This window comes from Trichomycterus rosablanca, chromosome 27 (genome assembly GCF_030014385.1).
Source record: "Trichomycterus rosablanca isolate fTriRos1 chromosome 27, fTriRos1.hap1, whole genome shotgun sequence".
In the NCBI taxonomy this organism is placed as follows: Eukaryota; Metazoa; Chordata; class Actinopteri; order Siluriformes; family Trichomycteridae; genus Trichomycterus; species Trichomycterus rosablanca.
Window position 1 is genome coordinate 14,313,443 of NC_086014.1, and position 21,301 is coordinate 14,334,743.

Consider the following 21,301-nt stretch of genomic DNA (forward strand, 5'->3'; position numbering starts at 1 on the left):
TGTTTATTAATTAATGCATTTATTACTTCCTTTATTTATTTCTTTATTCCTTTATTTATTCCTCTATTTATTAATATGTCTCTGGCAACAGCAGAAACACTGGGCACTAGAGAAAAATAAACTGTACGAGCAAAAGTATTGGAACGCCCCCTTTAATAACTGAATTCATGTGTTTCAGCCACAGGAAATTACAACCCAAATCAGAAAAAGTTGGGACAGTATGGAAAATGCAAATAAAATAAAAATGCAGTGTTCCTTACATTTACTTTGACCAGAAGCTTGTTACTCACGTTGAAATTGAGAGGTGTGTGTGTGTGTGTGTGTGTGTGTGTGTGTGTGTGTGTGTGTGTGTGTGTGTTCATCAGTGAATGTGCAGTAATGAAAGACGGACGCTTGTGTGGACGTGGAATCTTTACATTCTAAATGACCCTAAATGCACCTGTTCATTGTTTTTGATGAGGAGAACTGAAGCACCTGCTCACCTGATCATAAATATGAGAAAATCATTTGCACACGGAGCTCCAAAGTCCTGCAGTTACTATTAAAAACCTGCACAGGTCTGGAAATTAGATGAATGGATGGATGGAGTCTAAATAGACTGTTGGGCCAGAAGTATTTGGACACCTGAGCATGAGTTTGTTGGAGGTTAGAGTGACCTCTGTGTGATATTCCAGCTAGAACAACAGAATTAAAAAAATTGAAGGTGCGTCCCAATACTTTTGTCCCTATATTGTACATGTTAAATCTGGAGATTCTGCTGCACCTGATCAGTATTTATAATCAATAAATCCTGTGTATCTGAACATCAGCACAAACAGACGTGCATCTGCACTCAGGAACACACACACACACACACACACACACAAATCAAGAATGATTGACCCCTCCTGGTCCTGTCCAGCTTTTTGCTTACCACTCTGCATAGATTGGTCTGCTTTGATCAGTGTGTATTGAAGCGACTCTCTCTGGAGCTTTCCGCCACCCCCCGGTCAGCATTAACACACACATATTGCTTCAATAAACGTAAACTGATTGATATCAGCTGTAAACAGAGCCGGGGACTCACGTCCACACACCGAGTGCTGTTAGAGAGAGGACGGACGGACCGGACCGGACCGGACCGGACCGGACGTATGGTCCACGTTTCTTGGACTTCAGTTCAGAAGTGGCAGCGTAGTGGGTGTTAAATCAGTGACCTGTGTGTGTGATCTCTTCTTCTAGAACAGCTACTTAAATAAGAAGGACTGTGTCTGTGGGAATTTGTGCTCATTCAGTCACACGACGACACCGTTCGTATGGCTCGGCACTGATCCTGCATGGTGTTCCAATTCATTCCAAAGCTGTTCGGCGAGACACTGGATCCTTTCTTTGTGTCTTTATAGAGCTATAAATCATGCTGGAACTGGAAAGGGCCTTCCCTAAACTGTTTCTGCAAAGTTGGATGCATATTATTTAGGATTTGTTACACCTGTTAGTGACTGTTGTGTCTAAAACACATACATTCAATAAATTCAATATTTAAAAGGTGTATCCCAATACTTTTATCCTATATTGTATGCTGAATAAAAACAAAAGTGGGTGAATGTTGTGTGTTCTGTGCCCACTAGTGGACTGGCATTCTATCCTAAATGTACCCCCACCTCATTAAACCCATGGCATTATCCACCCTGGCCTGAATATTTGGCAGCAGATCGTAGCCTGGTTTCTTGCTCACGTCTGGTTTAAAGCAGGCGAAATTTTGCTCCGGCTCTTCCAGCATAACGTCCTCTCATTAATATCATGAGGAGAATGAACACACGCTGTGAGGGTTCGGACGGCTCCCGCTCTTCTGCTGGGGTGCTAATTTACATCTGGACCTGCTCATTGCCGTCTCGTCCGTGCCTAAACGAGGGTTCATTTTCCTGCCGTGATGGACGAGGTGATGACGAGGAGATGACGAGGATTTCTGACCTGTGATCCGCTCAGATTAGGATTTAAATCATCAGTGTTTCTGATTCAGTTTTAATCTCCTTTAATAGAATTTCATGGTGTCGTCATGAACAGTCCCGTCAGGTCTGAGCTCTCACCACTGCACGTGCATAATTATATCAAACACGCTCTAGTCAAACAACTCAACCCAGGCTTCTCATTAAAGAGCCTCTAATATTAAGGCTGCTAATCAGGACGTAGCCAAAACATCGTCCCTCTGTCTCACCACACGTGACGCTTCTAATCCCGGGCTGGTTCACATTAGCACATCTAAAATGATTCAGTTTTATAACCCCAACAGTTTAATCAGCTCCACCTTCTCACACACGAGTACTAAACTCAGACCAGTAGCGCTGAACCTAAATTCAGCAAACGCTTTGGCTACATTCACATTTAATTTCCTTCAGGATCAATAACCTACCTACCAACCCAGCTACCCACCTACTAACCCAGCTACTTACCTACCTACCTACCTACCTAGCTACTTTCCTACCTTCCTACCTACCAACTAGCTACTTCCTACCAACCCAGCTACCTACTACCTAGCTACTTACCTACCTACCTAGCTACCTACCTACCTAGCTACCTACCTACCTAGCTACCTACCTACCTACCAACCTAGCTACCTACCTACCAACCCAGCTTTTAACCTGTTAACCCAGCTACCTACCTAGCTACCTACCTACCAACCCAGCTACCTACCTGTTAACCCAGCTACCTACCTACCTAGCTACCTACCTACCTACCTACCTACCAACCTAGCTACCTACCTACCAACCCAGCTTTTAACCTGTTAACCCAGCTACCTACCTACCTAGCTAGCTACCTACCTACCTACCAACCTAGCTACCTACCTACCAACCCAGCTACCTACCTGTTAACCCAGCTACCTACCTAGCTAGCTACCTACCTACCTACCAACCTAGCTACCTACCTACCAACCCAGCTACCTACCTGTTAACCCAGCTACCTACCTACCTACCTACCTACCTACCAACCTAGCTACCTACCTACCAACCCAGCTACCTACCTGTTAACCCAGCTACCTACCTACCTAGCTACCTACCTACCTACCTACCAACCTAGCTACCTACCTACCAACCCAGCTACCTACCTACCTAGCTAGCTACCTACCTACCTACCAACCTAGCTACCTACCTACCAACCCAGCTACCTACCTGTTAACCCAGCTACCTACCTACCTACCTAGCTACCTACCTATCTAGCTAGCTACCTACCTACCAACCCAGCTACCTACCTGTTAACCCAGCTACCTACCTAGCTAGCTACCTACCTACCAACCTAGCTACCTACCTACCAACCCAGCTACCTACCTGTTAACCCAGCTACCTACCTACCCAGCTACCTACCTATCTAGCTAGCTACCTACCAACCTACCAACCTACAAACCTACCTACCTACATACCCAGCTACCTACCTACCTAGCTAGCTAGCTACCTACCTACCTACCAACCTACCAACCTACAAACCTACCTACCTACATACCCAGCTACCTACCTAGCTAGCTAGCTACCTACCTACCTACCAACCTACCAACCTACAAACCTACCTACCTACATACCCAGCTACCTACCTAGCTAGCTAGCTACCTACCTACCTACCAACCTACCAACCTACAAACCTACCTACCTACATACCCAGCTACCTACCTAGCTAGCTAGTGACCTACGATTTCCTACTGACCTACTACATTTAGTCAGTAGAAAGGGTGTCCACATACTTTTGGCCATATTTATTAGAAATGTAATTGTATTTATTAGCGATAAAACAGCAAAAATAATAGAACTTGGCGTCGAGCAAAATCTGGCGTCCACTTCCCCGGTCCTGCCCTCTCTGATGTGTTGAACGGCTCCCTAATCTAAAATCGATGCCCCCACTTAAGCCCGTCGGCCGCTTATGTAATTTGATAATATCAATCATAACGGGGGGCGAGGCCATCCGTCTCTCTCCCCGCTCCGGGGGGGTCAGCGCTGGGGAGGGGGGGTAGCGATGTCTCCCGGGCCATCAATTATGGCTTATTATGGGCTGTGGTGGAGGCAGCGAGCGGTGTAACTCTCCTCCATAAATAATATTAACAGCTTCTACTCCATCAATCAATAACGGTACAGTTGTCGGGGCGCAGAGCTAACAGTGTGTGCGTATGTGAGCGAGTCTGGATCGATGGATGTGGCTCCATGCGCTCTGCTGAGTAAAACGAGCCGCTCCTGAGCACTGAGGGGAGTCCTGGGGGTCTGTGGTCTCTGATTAATACTGGCGGTTCTCCTCCTTCTACATACGGGACGGGACGATCCTGTTAGCGCTGCACGCCGGATGAAGGCCGCGGTACAACCGAGAGAAAGTGCCAAATATCCGACTGTATAAGCGTAAAGGGAAGTGGCTGAGAAAATAAATACAGAGGGTTTAAATGATGCCCCTGTTGGACCCTTGAGCAAGGCTCTTAACCCACTCGGCTCCAGGGGTGCTGTATGATGGCTGACCCTGCGCACTGACCCCATGTTCCAAACAAGCTGGGATATGCAGATAATTAATTTAACTGTACTGCACACGTGTTTATGTATATCACACACACACACACACACACACACACACACAGGTCAACTTCAGCTCCAGTTAACCTGACCGAATGTCATTATACTGTGGGAGAAAACCAGAGCTCCCAGAAGAAACTCACACCCAGAACATGCAAACTCCACAAAGCCATCAAACCAAGGAGCTTCTTACTGTAAGGCGACAGCGCTACCCACCGAAAAGCAGAGAGCAGAACGTCCGAAATGTTCTGACCAGCCTTCAGATGAATAAAGAACTCTCACTGTAATCTGGTCACATGAAACACAAACAATCAGCTCCTCATAAAACCATCTCTCTCTCTCAGGGGGGTCTCCTCTCACCACCCAAGATCAAGCAGAAGGACCGTCCACCCTGAACTGTGACGCCCTGAGATTTTTCATGTCCAGTAGTTTTGGGGTGGCCTCCACTCTCGCCCCGACTCTAATCAGATCGGAGAGCTCAGTAAAGATGAATGAATAAATAAATGGACACGCCTTAAATCAAGCGCCCGTAAACCTAAATACGGAGGGTTAATTCGGCCCCATCGGTCACCCTGAGTGTTTTCCTGCGAGCGCCCAGGTGGCCCCACGGCCTCGAGGTCGACTGGCCTCCCGCTGACCTCAGCACTTCAAAGTCTGACCGGCTAACCCAGACGTCTCGATCCTGCACTGACCATTCGTTATACAGGACGAGGAGAGAGAGACAGAGAGCGTAACCCTGCCGAGCTAAACTCAAATATAAACATTTCTATACGTTTACTGAGAATCTGCCTGGTCAAAAATATACGGACACGTTCTGTAACGTTACTGAATTTTGTTGATCGGATATACGTAAATATAATTAAATATATGGTTATATAATTATATTATATTATAAATATAATTATAAATTAGATGTTATATATTATATAAATTATATATATATGTAAATATAATTGGATATACGTGAATATAATAATAATTAATTATACAGTATATGCATTATTATAATTATATTCTATAAATGAAATATTGTTATATGTTATATTAATTAAATATACGTAAATATAAGTATATATAGGGTAATATAATTATATATTATAAATTAGATATTGTTATATAGTATAAAAATGTAATATATGTGAATATAATTATATATATACAGTATATGGTAATACAATTATATATTATAAATTAGATATTGTTATATATTATATAAATTAGATATATGTAAATATAATTGGATATATGAATATAATTATATATACATTATTATAATTATATATTATAAATTAGATATTGCTATATATTATATAAATTAGATATTTGCGAATATAATTATATATTATAAATTAGATATATATAAATACAATTGGATATATGTGAATATAATTATATACACGTTATTATAACATATTGTAAATTAGATGTTATATATTATCTAAATTATTATTATAATAATATTATTATTATATTATTATACGTGGATAATATAATTGGATATAATTGTATACATAGGGATTCCTCATAACTCCTGCAGTTACGACCTCTGCTGGCTGATCGATAATGGAGATCGGAGCGTGACTCTCCGTGCGCGATACGGATCTCCATATGAACCGGTCACATGCAGGTGAAATAAAAGAAGGGAGCGCATGTTAGTCACAGTGCTGTGGAGGTCTTTAGCAGTAAAGGGGAACTGGATATGACTAGACTTTATTTATTTATTTATTGAAAATAAAAGTGCAGCTGTACTGGATTAACTGGTTATATTAGTTAAGTTGCACCGACCCCTCCGTCACTGAGGCTCCGTTCAGCCGAGATGATTCGTCAGATCAGACGAGTTCTGTGTATTTACAAAACGTCACACACACACACACACACACACTCGCCTCCTGCTCTTTGACTCCATCCACCTGTCTCCTACTGAATAAACGAGGACCAGTCAAGGGCACAAAATTGCATCCATAATTAATGAAACGACACATTAGGGGCGCGTCCGGCCCTCCGCACGATAAACAAGGGAATGATTTAATTATTTATTTATTTATTTATTGGTGTTAAGCTGCTGAACACAGTGGGGGGGGGGGGGGGGTGTTGGAGCTTACCACAAAAAAAAATATTCACTATAGATTGTAGTTCCACCACAAGTGGCTTCTTTCTATGCAACAAAATGACCGTACAAACGACTGCAGAAAGCATAGATAATAAATAAACCCCACATAGTTTTAAAAATAATGTGATAAATAAGATGCTTCCTAGGGACAAATTTGCAGCAACAGTTTAGGGAAGGCCTTTTCCTGTTCCGGCGTGATGAAATTCCGGTTCATTCCAGAGCTGATGAGTGAGGCTGAGACAAGGGCTCTGAATGTTTGTTTGCAGGGGCACAGACATGAGGGTCTTCCCTAAACTGTTTGCTTCCCCAAACTGGTCCTTCCCTGTTCCAGCATGACTGCAAGCTCTAGAAAGACGTGAAGAAAAGCTCCAGCGTCCTGCACAGAGACCCTGATGAATCAAGCATGTCTCTGTGTCTGTGTAGGCGCCCGGCAGGCCGATAGCAGAACTCCAGAGCTTGAAATCTCAGTACTGTTGGACTGGCGTGTTTTATCCCCTTTTTCTCCCAGTTTAGCGTAGCCAGTCCGCTGCTGGGGACCCCGCCGGTGTCCAAGGAGGGTGTATGTTCGCCTGACACACTCTCCCTCTGACATGTGCGCAATCCACCGAGCACTTCTTATCCTCCCGTAATTTGGTGGATTTGCGTGTGAGCCACGGCCCGAACTTTTTGTACAGGCGCCCTTCATAACCCCGCCCTATAGTCTGGTCTTTCCCACCCAGCAGACTGGAAGCCAATCAGGCCTGCTAGAGGGCGACCGGTCGACCGGTAGCAGAGCCGATATTCGAACCCGGGAGCTCAGAATCTCGGCACTGACGTGCTAGTGGATTATCCCACTGCGCCAAACAAAAATGTGAGGACAGGGCTTCACACGTCGGTGGTTACTGTGCGGCGTCGGCCCCTGAGCGCAGCGCTCACGGTCGCTTCCCTTCCAGCTGGAGTTTCACCATCGGTCTGAGATGTATGAGAGTGAGTTTCAAGCCGACATCATTTCATGCCAAACATGGAGAGTGTTATTGTTATTTAATTGTCTCAGCCTGGTTGTGAATCACGCCTGATTTAACTGGGAGTAATTTATGCTGGTTTGGAATCTGTCTGGTTTAAACACCATAAACAACGGTTATCAATCATAACGCTCGGCAGCTTGAAAGGTTGCCAGAGCCGAGCAGTTCCTTTCTTCTTCCAGCATGACTGAACCCCTGTGCACACAGCAATCTCTATAGAGACGTTAAGAACGCCACTGAACAGCTTTGGAATGAACCGGAACATCGGCTGATGCACAGCCGTACAAATGCATCATCTTTTGACTGAGCGGGCACAAATTCCCATGCACAGACACACTTCAAACTCTTGTGAGAAGCTATCCAGAAAAGATCACACAGTGGTCGCTGTGTTTTAATAGCATTAGGAGGCGCGTCCCAATACTTTTGTCCATACACTTTTGTGTACATCGTATCGGAGGGGTCGTGTGCAAGTCTGTGGCTCTCTCTGACCAGAACAAGTGTGGTGTAAGCTTTAGAGAAATTACAGAAGGGAATTGGAAAGCATCATGTTGGATGGTTTCTCCCCTCTCACGTTCCACCTCTGTAGATTCTGAGTGAAGTTTCCAGCTGTTTCCTCTCGCACTCTTCTGGATTGTCTGATTCACTGTCGGCTGATTATTGATCACGCTGCGGATCGGTTTCCACACAGAGACCGAGAGAGGAGAGGAGGGGGCGTGAGGTTCTGCTCTGTTACTATCATTTTAGCAACAAGCTCTGCTAATCCTGAACCACAGATCTGACTCCACCGTGGCTTATTATGTGAAACCATATCAATACACCGCGCATGCTGCGTTATGAGTGAGTGAGTGAGTGAATCAGTGACTGGGTGAGTCAGTGAATGAGTGAGTGTGTAAGTGAGTGAATCAGTGAGTCAGTGATTGAGTGTGTTTGTGAGTTTGTAAGCAAGTGAATCAGTTAGTGAGTGAGTGATTGAGTGTGTTTGTGAGTGAGTGAGTGAATCAGTGAGTGTGTAAGCGAGTGAATCAGTGAATGAGTGAGTGAATCAGTGAGTGACTTGAGTGAGTGAGCGAGCGAGTGAAGCAGTGAATAAGCGAGCGAGTGAGTGTGTGAGTAAGCGAGTGAATCAGTGAGTGAGTCAGTGACTGAGTGAGTAAGCGAGTGAATCAGTGAGTAAGTGAGTCAGTTAGTGAATGAGTGAGTGAGTCAGTCTGTTAGCGAGTGAGCAAACAAGTGAGTAAGTGAACGAGAGACCGAGTGAATGAGTAAGTCAGTGACTGAGTGAGTGAGTGAGTGAGTCAGTGAGTGTGTAAGCGAGTGAATCAGTGAGTGAGTGAGTGAGTCAGTAAGCAGGTGAACGAGTGAATGAGTGACTCGGTAAGCGAGTGAGTGACTCAGTAAGTGAGTCAGTAAGCGAGTGAGTGACTCAGTAAGTGAGTCAGTAAGCGAGTGAGTGACTCAGTAAGTGAGTCAGTAAGCGAGTGAGTGACTCAGTAAGTGAGTCAGTAAGCGAGTGAACGAGTAAGTGAGTGACTCAGTTAGTGAGTGAGTCAGTGTGTGAGCGAGTGAGCAAACAAGTAAGTGAACGAGTGAGTGAGTCAGTGACTGAGTGAGTCAGTAAGGGAGTGAGCGAGTGAGTGAGTGACTCAGTAAGTGAGTGAGTGAGTGAATCACATTACTGAGCTGAGCTGTATAGATCTTTATTGTTATGATTATTGACCTGCGGTTGACGTTTATGTTTTGAGACTCGGTTTAATACGCCGCCGATTACCGTACACATCGATTAGCTTTACCTCCCGCCGAAACAATTCTGCTAACCGGCGAGGCGGGATTGGTTTACACGCGGCTAAATTACAGACAGATTAATAGCGGAACGCTGCGGCTCGGGCGCGCCGCCGTAACAGCCAGAGAGGAAATGAATATAGATTCAAACGGTCCTCAGAGAGTCGAGCACAATCCTGCACAACATACTGTACACAGCACAGAGAGGGGGGGGGGGGATATAATAAGAGAAAGAGAACAGCACTGAGGGCTGAGGAACAGCTTAAATGTAAAACATGTCAAATACACACACACACACACACACACACACACACCAGACTTGGCTCAGTTTTAACCCCGAATGACCTTCATGATGCAACCCTGCTATTTGTACCCAGGTTTGGGACCTGACACTGACAAGTCGTGTCCATGCAGACGCCCGACCGGCTGATAGCACTCCTGAGATTCGAACCACAGTCTCAACAGTGGTGTAAACTGGCGTACTTTAAAGCTTCACCCAAGTATCAGTATGTATATGGTGTTCCTAATAAATTGATCTGTGTGTATGAACATGCACCTTAAGGTCAAAAGTATGTGGACACTATAAACATTAAACTACAAAGCTACTGTAGGTTCATAAAGACACAGTCCGACCTCACGATACTCATCAGTTCTGCCTCTCTGCCGTCCAGCAAGGATGTAGAACAATAACTAAGGGATTGATGCACATTCTGTGTTAATTTAAGGCTCTGGGGCCCCCAGGACCCAAGTGGAATTAATGATGCTGAAATGGAAGAAGCGTTTTGAACCTGCTCTTTGTGTAACTAGTGAACAGGTTGACGTTACTGATTTTGTTATTTCTCTCGCTCTCTCTTTCTACCCATGGGCCTCGTTAATGACCCGGGCAGCAGCCGGGCACTTCCGCACCCGTACCACCGTGACAGGCGGCGGCTATTAATGCGTCGTTTCCTCTTCCCTTTATCTGAACGAGAGAGGGACTCCTCCACTTGACCTCCGCTATCATAACATCCTCTGTTTGAAAACGGAGCCGTTCTGTATAAAATAACAGTTATTAAATCCGCCCCGGGCCGCGCTCATCAATCCGCTGATTAGAAAAGCTGGCGTGGTGAAAAACGATCGGAAAATCAACCCCCGAACCGCGTGTGTTAATTTTTCTTAACCTATCCTCAGCGCTCTTTACACACCGAGCTGGATGAATATTTATATTAATGCTATTGGGGCGACGCTTTCTCAGTTCAGTCCTGTGACCAGGTCCCGAAAGAGAGCAAAAATAAGGCTGATAATAGCTAATACAGTGAAGCGAAACGAGGATTTATATACTCTATATGGTCAAAAGTATTCGGACGCCTGACCGTGAGCTTGTCGGACGTCCTGTTTCAAAAACAAGTGCTAATAAACTACAGAAAGAAGCTTCTCAATAGACTTTGAATACTGTGGGTCTGTGGGAATTTGTACCCAAAAGCATTTGTAAGGCTAGGCATTCATTTAGTCTGTTTTACCTTCACTTTATCCTGGTCAGGGTCATGGTGGGTTTGATTGACTGGTCGAAAGGCTGCAAACACTCCAGACAGGTTGCCAGTCCATCCTAGGACACACACACATCACCAGTATCACCAGTTAATCTGACTGGACGTCTCTGGACTGTGGGAGGAAACCCGGGCACCCGGAGGAAACCCACTCAAACTCCATACAGAAAGACTCCGGACCGCTCTACATGGGAATCAAACCCATGACCGTGTTGCTGTGACGCGACGGTGCTACCCACCGAGCCACCGTGCCTCCCGCAGTTCAGTTTAATGCTCATCGTTCATTCGTCAGACGTATTTTAATAGTGCAGGTTCATGTTCCCCACGTGTCTGTGTGGGGTTTCCTCCGGGAGCTCCGGTTTCCTCCCAGAGTACAAAGACGTGCAAGTGAGGTGAACTGGAGATACAAAATTGTCCATGAGTGTGTTTACTGTATCTTGTGTAAGCAGTAACTACCGTTCCTGTCATGAATGTAACCAAGTGTGTAAAACATGATGTTAAAACCCTGATAAATAAATAAATATTGTACACTGATGGGTAAATTTCTCCATCTGCTCTCTGTGTGCAGATCATCACGCCGCTGAAACACGCATGAAAAACATATCGGAATCCCCCGGAGGCCTTCGCACCGGCAGCGTAAGTACATAACGCCACGTGTGTGAACGTTTGTGTTAGCGTACACGTGTGTGTGTGTGAAAACCACACAGATCCTGAGATTTATGCCTCTCCATGATTTTCTGACGCCTCCTTATTTTAGAAGCGGCTCATTATCATTTCATTTTTAAATTACTTACGTGTTTCACTTATTTAAAACAACAAAATTTAATTGAATGCGTCGGGTACAGCAGGAGCAGCGAACGAAGAGTCAAACGTGGATAGAGAAAGTGCGCGCTCCGGTTTTTAATTCGCAGCTCGTAACAGTAATTGAATGCAAATAGGACGCAGGCCCCGGTGGGATCTGACCCTTGGCTCACCACCTGAGGGGACACAAGGCCCGAGTTATGCTCGGCCTCACCTGTTAGCCACGGCACCTCCGCGACAGGAGCGCTCATTCATGGCCAGCGAGGAAAATTAAACAGAGACGTAACGTCGGGAAGAAGAGAGCCATTGAGGACACGAGCGATCGCGTTTCATCTCTATAAAACGCCGCTCGGATGATCTAATAACCGACTTAGTGAAATATGATGGATGATAATTACATAATTACTGCACAAACATCGCACCTCTCAATCCAATTACGAGCGTGTTTACCCAGAGCGCCGAGTCACTCGCAGGAAATTGAGATTTATTTTTTTATGATTGTACATGAGGAGCCGACTTGTTAAAATCGCTGAATAGCTTCATTTCTGATGTGTAAAGAAACACATCACGTTTATAATTAGTGTCTAAAACGAGCGTTAGTCAGGCTGGTGCTGAAGTTCAGTCGGCATTGAGGCCTGGCTCACAGTCAGCATTCCAATTAATCCCAAAGGCATGTACACAGAATTTTGTAGAATCTATGTATATATAAATATATATATATATATACACCGATCAACCATAACATTAAAACCACCTTCTTGTTTCTACATTCACTGTCCATTTTATCAGCTCCACTTACCATACTGTATATAACATGCTTTGTTACCCCCTTTCACCCCGTTCGTCAATGGTCAGGACCACCACAGGACCCCCACAGAGCAGGTATTATTTAGGTGGCGGATCATTCTCAGCACTGCAGTGACACTGACATGGTGGTGGTGTGTAAGTGTGTGTTGTGCTGGTATGAGTGGATCAGACACAGCAGCGCTGCTGGAGTTTTTAAACACCTCACTGTCACTGCTGGACTGAGAATCGTCCACCAACCAAAAATATACAGCCGACAGCGCCCCGTGGGCAGCGTCCTGTGAGCACTGATGAAGGTCTAGAAGATGAGCGACTCAAACAGCAGCAATAGATGAGCGATCGTCTCTGACTTTACATCTACAAGGTGGACCGACTAGGTAGGAGTGTCTAATAGAGTGGACAGTGAGTGGACACGGCTGTGTCTGATCCACTCATACCAGCACAACACACACTAACACACCACCACCATGTCAGTGTCACTGCAGTGCTGAGAATCATCCACCACCTAAATAATACCTGCTCTGTGGGGGTCCTGTGGGGGTCCTGACCATTGAAGAACAGCATGAAAGGGGGTAACAAAGCATGCCGAGAAACAGATGGACTACAGTCAGTAATTGTAGAACTACAAAGTGCTTCTATATGGTAAGTGGAGTTCTTTTTTAATTTTGTCCTAAATGTGCATTTATGTAAAAAAGAAACAATAATTTTAGATTATTTTTAGATTTTTACCCTTTTAAATCCAGACCTGAACCCAACACCGGACCATTTACACCAGATGATGAATTACCTTCAGTGATACCCCGACTGAAAGGGAATCTGCCAGGGTTAAATCATATAAATCAATCCACTCTGCCAAAGACTATAAAACCCACACAGTCACGCCCGTATTCATTCATCTTCACTCACATGCCCACCTTCCTATCCCATCTCTTATAGCCAGCGCTGGACTGCAAAGCTTCCTAGCATGAGTGCCAGCTTACTGCCAAGCAATCAACAACTATTACCCCCAAACAACAGACACCCAGAAACCCAGAAGTAAATTCTAGTTATTTTGGGCCATTATTTTAAGCCACATCACAATGTTTTTAATGTCTTTGTGATGGTTGGCTGCATGGACGGGTCAGCTTCCTCCAGCACTCTCTGTCTCATGTCCCTGTTAACGGCATCCATGTTGTGTTGTTGTCAATTCAGTTTATACTTGGTCCTCTGTGTCTTTCCAAGGTGGCACCACTGCCATGTTGCCACTGTTGGGCCCTTGAGCAAGACCCCTAACCCTCAATAGTTCAGACAGTACACTGTCCCGGTACTGTAAGTCACTTTAGATGAAGGCGTCTGCTAAATGCCGAAATGTACGACGTGTTTGGAGCCATGTGGCACCGCGGCAGTGAAAGAGAGAGTCTGACAACAATTAAACGCAGGCCCGGGCCGCCCGTGGCCAGCCGCGGAAGTCCCATTAAAGGTGGAAAAGCAGCGGGAACGGCTGTCGTCTGTGCTTTTCTCTGCCTCTTCGCCCTGCCTGCCATGTTTCATTCCGTTTTGTAGCCTCCGTGTAGGGAGACCGCAGACTTCTAAGTGCTGCTCACATGGCGCACACATGAGAATGAGGAGCGCTGAGGAACACGAGGGAACAGGAGGGAACAGGAGGGAACGCGAGGGAACAGGAGGGAACACGAGGGACGGCGAGTAGAGAAATACAAATAGAATCTAGCAGAATAAACCGCGATGGGCAGGACAGAAAAGTGGGATGGATATTTCCAAAAAGTTCAGACTAGGTAGGGTTTGATTAATTATACTTCAGGAGCTCCTTGTCTGTTCTGGCTTTCTCCTACACTCGCTCAGTGGTCATCATCCTCCTCCATGAGATCCTCAGTGGTTTTCTGAAGCATGTAACATTAAAACCACCCACCTAATGTGCCGTCAAAACAGCTCTGTGCTGCGTTTAGAAATTATAATTACAGAAATAATAATTATAAAAATAATATTAACAGAAATAATAATAACAATAATATAAAAAATAATAATAATAATAATAATAATAATAATATTAAAAATAATAATAATAATATTAAAAATAATGATGATAATAATAATACTATTAAAAATAATAATGATAATTATATATAATAATATTAATAATAATAATAATAATGATAATAATAATAATAACAATAGTAATAATAATGATAATAATAATAATGATAATAATAATACTATTAATAGTAATAATAATAATAATAATGATAATAATAATAATAACAATAATAATAATAATAATAATGATAATAATGCTTGCTTGCCTTTAATGATATGAAAAGACATTGTTTTAAATATTTCTAGCTCTATTGAAAGTGTAATATGTTTGTTTGTAGCTGTACTACTGTGTGTGTGTGTGTGTGTGTGTGTGTGTGTGGTAGGGCACGCTCTGAAAGGTAGCTGGAGGAGTGTGATTAAGTGTGTTTATGCAGTCCATCACTGCCACACTAGAGCGAGCCCACCTGTAGTCTGGGAGTCATTACGGCGGGGTCATGGGATATCCTCCATGTAAACGCTAACTCACTTCAGCTTAAATTGGCTGTAAAGATCCCATTTCCTGCTTCTCACCACCTCAACCACCTGTAGAGAGACGGGGCCCGACGACGGCTCAGGACCTGACAGCGGTCACAGTCCGAGTCAGGAGAGGGCCAGGGTTTGGAACTCGGGCGTGGTTTCTAGTTCTGTTCTGAAATTTTATGTGTATTTTCTATACATATGAGCCAAAACATTAGAACCACCTGCTTAATTTGCTGTCAAATATGCAGCACTGACTCCACCAGACACTGACTCCAAACAGGTGCACTTAGGCCAGGTGTGTTCCAAACAGGTGCACATAAGCCAGGTGTGTTCCAAACAGTTGTACTTAAGCCAGGTGTGTTCCAAACAGGTGCATATAAGCCAGGTGTGTTCCAAACAGTTGTACTTAAGCCAAGTTTGTTCTAAACAGATGCACATAAGCCAGGTGTGTTCCAAACAGTTGTACTTAAGCCAGGTGTGTTCCAAACAGGTGCACATAAGCCAGGTGTGTTCCAAACAGTTGTACTTAAGCCAAGTTTGTTCTAAACAGGTGCACATAAGCCAGGTGTGTTCCAAACAGGTGCACTGAAGACAGGTGTGTTCCAAACAGGTGCACTTAAGTCAGGAGTATTTCAAACCAGACAGGTGCACTTAAGCCAGGTGTGTTCGAAACATGATGTGTTTTAAATAGGTGCATTTAGGCCAGATGTGTTCCAGACAGGTGCACCAATTAAAACTATAGCTGCTACTTCAGATTCTAATACAGCTTCGGTCCTACTAACAAAGTTGTAATAAAGGTTGTAATAATAAGGACATCAGTCATGAAAGGCGGCGCTGCTCTGGTACGGCTGCGTGCGTCACCGTGTTTTATTCCTCTGATCAGTCTCGGCACTGCGAGCGCGGCCGCGAGCACCTCCGGCGGTTCTGGAGCCTCCGATAAAATGATATTAATTCCACACATTAATGAGATTAATGAACGTGAGCGGCCGGAGGAGGAGAGGAACGCCTTTCCGTTTCGTCTGGACCCGAAATAATAACACAAAAGCAATTACGCCGCATCCATCAATCCGTGGCCGACACCTAATTATCTCTCCATTTCTGAGAGTCCTCCACTTCTCCAGCTCTCATTTGTATCGCGCGATATGTTATTTTTTCATTAATGGAGCCGCGCAACACACCGGCGCAGCAGCATACAGTGAGACTCAGATGTTCTCCGCGAGCATGATGGAGCGCTCCGAAGCTCCACGCTGAGGGTTCCAGATTTCTGATGATTAATTATGATGTCACAGAGTGAAGAATGGTCGTCCTCGGAACTCGCAAATTACTCCATGTTATCCCGTTAGCAAAAAAATAGAGCCGTACCTGTCGGCAGAGATCAGCGCCGTTACGGTTTCATTTAGGCCGCATCATGAAGCGTAAACTTTTCTATACGTTGTACATTTCCCAGCATTAAGCTCTATATGTTAGATTGAACTGATATTGACTGACCAGACTGTCAGGTGTCTCTTCGATACCACTGGTCACAATGCATCGCCCGTTCTTATTATCCTCTCCTAGAATCCTCTCTACTGAGGCAGCTGATCAGGTAGGTAGTAGGGAGCAGGGCGGGTCAAGGTTTTCACACAGACCATTTGCCAATTATTTTACTTATTATTTTAATAAGAATTTGACCCATTCCAGTTTCCCGCTACAATTTTACTGTCCTGGCACCCGCAGGTAAATGGTACACATGTGCCCTGCTGCCCACATGATCCTGATGATCCTACGGAAAACAGGACTGGGCAGAATTGGGCATTTGGACTGACAAAAGGACCTGTCTGATCTTTTGGTGGTCCGTAACGGACACCATAGCCGTCATGTGTTCTGGCATCAGGAGCGGTTCATGGCTTGTCCTTCCTCAGACCACTGTGGGTGGGAGCTCACCCTTGCTGTTTGGTCGTCCAGCCATACCGATTTGTTCTTCGTCGAAGTCCCCCGGTCTTTATGCCGATCAGATCAACACGTGGCGGTCAGGGATGTACGAGCGTTCTTCAGAAAATCTCTAGAACTAAACAGAACACAATAAAACAGAACAGAACCAAACAGAACAAAACCAAACAGAACACAATAAAACAGATAAGAACCAAACAGAACAGAACCAAACAGAACAAAACCAAACAGAACACAATAAAACAGAACAGAACCAAACAGAACAAAACCAAACAGAACACAATAAAACAGAACAGAACCAAACAGAACAGAACCAAACAGAACAAAACCAAACAGAACACAATAAAACAGATAAGAACCAAACAGAACAAAACCCAACAGAACACAGTAAAACAGAACAGAACCAAACAGAACAGAACCAAACAGAACAGAACCAAACAGAACACAATAAAACAGAACAGAACAAAACCAAACAGAACAAAACCAAACAGAACACAGTAAAACAGAACAGAACCAAACAGAACAGAACCAAACAGAACAGAACCAAACAGAACACAATAAAACAGAACAGAACAAAACCAAACAGAACAAAACCAAACAGAACAAAACCAAACAGAACAAAACCAAACAGAACACAATAAAACAGATAATAACCAAACTGAACAGAACCAAACAGAACAGAACCAAACAGAACAGAACCAAACTGAACAGAACCAAACTGAACAGAACCAAACAGAACACAATAAAATAGATAAGAACCAAATAGGTGGAAATCAGATGGAGCTAAATCCGGACTATAAGTGTCTCTCAGTCTCTCAGACACGACCGATCCCTCATATTAAATGTTGGGCGGAATTGTTACGAAACAGGCATCACTGGGTGGTCCTAATGTTTTGGCTCAAAAAACATATTGTATAAAAAAGTAAAACTAGAATTTTGATTCACAAACCAGCTTCTGGGTTTAACATTTAACAAAAACAATAAAAAGAAGCTCAGTTTTCTTGTGTAATCGATCTCTCTTCCGCTTTCTGACTAGCACAGCTGCACAAACAGCGTCCGCTTCCCTCAAACAAACATTGTTAACCTCACATCTGCAGCGCGGCCCAATTCAGGACTAAACCGTTAGAGAGGACGTTTGTTTTCCTCCTGACGTCCGTCCACTGCTGACGTTCACTCTGACTGGCAGCAGTAAATCCTCATCTCAGTGTGAGTGTGTGTGTGTGTGTGTGTGTGTGTGTGTACACCAACCTGTACACTACACGTCCGAAAGTATTTGGACACCTGATCATGAGCTGATATTAAAATAGAGCAAATCTCTGTGTGATCTATTCACCTAGAACAACAGCCGCTCTTCTTAGAAGGTTTCTCACAAGACTGTGGGAATTTGTGCCCAGTCAAAAAATGGGAAGGAAGGTAGGTAGGTAGGTAGGTAGGTAGGTAGGTACTGTCAGTCATTGTATATTAATGTTTATTTTATTACAATAGTTACTTCTAGAAGACTTTTGTGAGCAGCATCTTCCAGGTTCTGTGTATTTACTGATTGTGTGCGGTGTTGAATGGCTGCAAACACAAATCAAATCCAAACATGGTTTTTATTATCCATAACCAACCGTTCAACCCCACGGCCGAGTCATGTGACGGCGTCTCATTCCTGCACCGCTCGACCGTAGCCGTTACGAGCCGCTCATATCTCCCGCCGGCCGCCCTGACCCTGACGTGCTTTATATAATCTTTGCTCCGAGGGTACAGACGCTCAGAGCTGATAAACACTCCCGTGTTCGACCCCGGTTCTCCGTTACGGGTCATGGGAGCCGACATGCGGACGCGTGACGGACGCGTGTTTTACGACGGAACGCCGCGGCGACGACAGGTTAACTGTAACATCCCGAGCGACTTCAACTTTCATTTCTATAAACCTGTTGCAGCCGGAGACGTGCACACTCGCGCGGGATTCCTCCTTTGAGCTGCTCGCAAACGGCGTCCGCCGTGCTCATAAAAGCCCGTCGCTTTTCATAAACATCATTAAAGTTATTTATCGAGCTCGCGCCGGGGACGAGCACGCACGGGAGACAGGAGTCTGCGCTCGCCAGCTTTTAGAGAGACGCTGCACAATGTCGTGAGGTTCCAGACTGAAGCTGAAAGGCTGTAAATTTTTATTCCGCACGTAAGATGATGGTACTTCAAATCATCCTGGTTTAGTGTTTATCAAACTCATGTTCAGGTCATATGACAGAATCAGTCAGTTGAATATGCACATCTGTGTGCCACCCTGTCTGTCTGTCTATCTGTCTGTGTGTCTGTCTGTCTATCTGTCTATCTATTTATCTGTGTCTGTTTGTCTTTCTATGTGTGTTTGTTTACGTCTGTCTATCTATTTATCTGTCTATCTGTCTGTCTATCTGTCTGTCTGTCTATCTATCTGTCTATCTATTTATCTGTGTCTGTCTTTGTTTGTTTACGTCTGTCTGTCTATCTATTTATCTGTCTGTCTGTCTGTCTATCTATCTGTCTATCTATTTATCTGTCTGTCTGTCTGTCTGTCTGTCTATCTGTCTATTTATCTGTGTCTGTTTGTCTTTGTTTGTTTGTTTACGTCTGTCTGTCTATCTGTTTATCTGTCTATCTGTCTGTCTGTCTGTCTATCTGTCTATTTATCTGTGTCTGTTTGTCTTTGTTTGTTTACGTCTGTCTGTCTATTTATCTGTCTATCTGTCTATCTATTTATCTGTCTGTCTCTATCTGTCTGTCTATCTATCTGTCTATCTATTTATCTGTGTCTGTTTGTCTTTGTGTGTTTGTTTACGTCTGTCTGTCTATTTATCTGTCTATCTATTTATCTGTCTGTCTGTCTGTCTGTCTGTCTATCTGTCTATCTATTTATCTGTCTGTCTGTCTGTCTGTCTGTCTATCTGTCTATCTATTTATCTGTCTGTCTGTCTGTCTGTCTGTCTGTCTATCTGTCTATCTATTTATCTGTGTCTGTTTGTCTTTGTGTGTTTGTTTACGTCTGTCTGTCTATTTATCTGTCTATCTATTTATCTGTCTGTCTGTCTGTCTGTCTGTCTATCTGTCTATCTATTTATCTGTCTGTCTGTCTGTCTGTCTGTCTATCTATCTATCTATTTATCTGTCTGTCTGTCTGTCTGTCTGTCTATCTGTCTATCTATTTATCTGTCTGTCTGTCTATTTATTTATCTGTCTGTCTGTCTGTCTACCTGTCTGTCTGTCTATTTATCTATCTATCTATCTGTCTATCTATTTGTCTGTCTATCTATCTATCACCGGTAGTTGATCCATACTCACTTTGTGGATCAAAGCACAAATCCCCACAGGTAACCTACAGACTCCACCATGTTGTTGATACTGTTTACTTCCGCTGTGTGTTGGTCAGTGCCCTCGGTTGATGATGCACTCTTGGTACCAACATGGGCCGGTTCTGTGAAGCTCATTGGACCATGGACACTGTCTCCCCTGTTCCAGATGTTTCGATCATGTGAGAGCTGTTTCTGTTCGTCAGAAATGGTCAGATAGGCCTTCCAAGAGCCACGTCCACTACAAGTGCCTCACAGGAGAGAACACGCCGATATCATGTTCTTCACCCGTACGGGAATAAAAGCTGTCAGCGCTGGACATGAGGCCCCGATTAGCGCCAGACTGATGATAGACCCCGCGGCCAGGGCGAGCCGAGATGGGGTCGATGTATAAATGTAATGAATGGGCTTGTCTACAACCGAACGGCTAACGCAGGCCTGCCCCCGAGACCCTGTCCCCGACGGAGAGGGCACGGACCGTCAAATGCCAGTGGCCTTTCTGTCCTCCCCGTCGTGGACAGGGTCTCGGGGGCAGGCCTGCCAACACGCGCCGGCGAAACGGAGATCTGAATTATTACGGCGGTATTGTTATTCTGGTGAGCAGCACTAAAAAAATCAGCACGGATTACTTTTACTTTTCCCTCAAACGCTCCTGATTACAATTTATTACGAGCTTCACGGCAAATATGCAGCCACCAAAAAACCCCTAAAAATGTTGCGTGTTATTCGTGCTAGTAGTGCTATGTGGCCAAAAGTATTTGGACGCCTGATCATGAGCATGTCGGTCGTTCCATTTCAAAAACGAATAGTAGCCGCTCCTCTGAGAAGATGTCTGTGGGAATTTGTACCTGTTCAAGATGACAGCATTTGTATTTGTACTGCTGGGCCTTGATTGCAGACGATGTTCCGATTCATTTCAGAGCTGTTCTCTTACTGGAACTGGAAAGAGCCTTCCCTAAACTGTTGTTGCATG

General features: G+C 44.3%; 1 protein-coding gene across 1 annotated transcript in view; it reads left to right on the forward strand.

Moving 5' to 3' along the window:
* add3a (adducin 3 (gamma) a) overlaps positions 1-21,301 on the forward strand; it is a 222,836-nt gene that overhangs the window by 105,078 nt on the left and 96,457 nt on the right. The window contains exon 4 of the mRNA XM_062989803.1: positions 11,502-11,569. The gene's annotated coding sequence lies outside the window, so the exon portion shown is untranslated. The remainder of the gene's footprint in view (positions 1-11,501; positions 11,570-21,301) is intronic.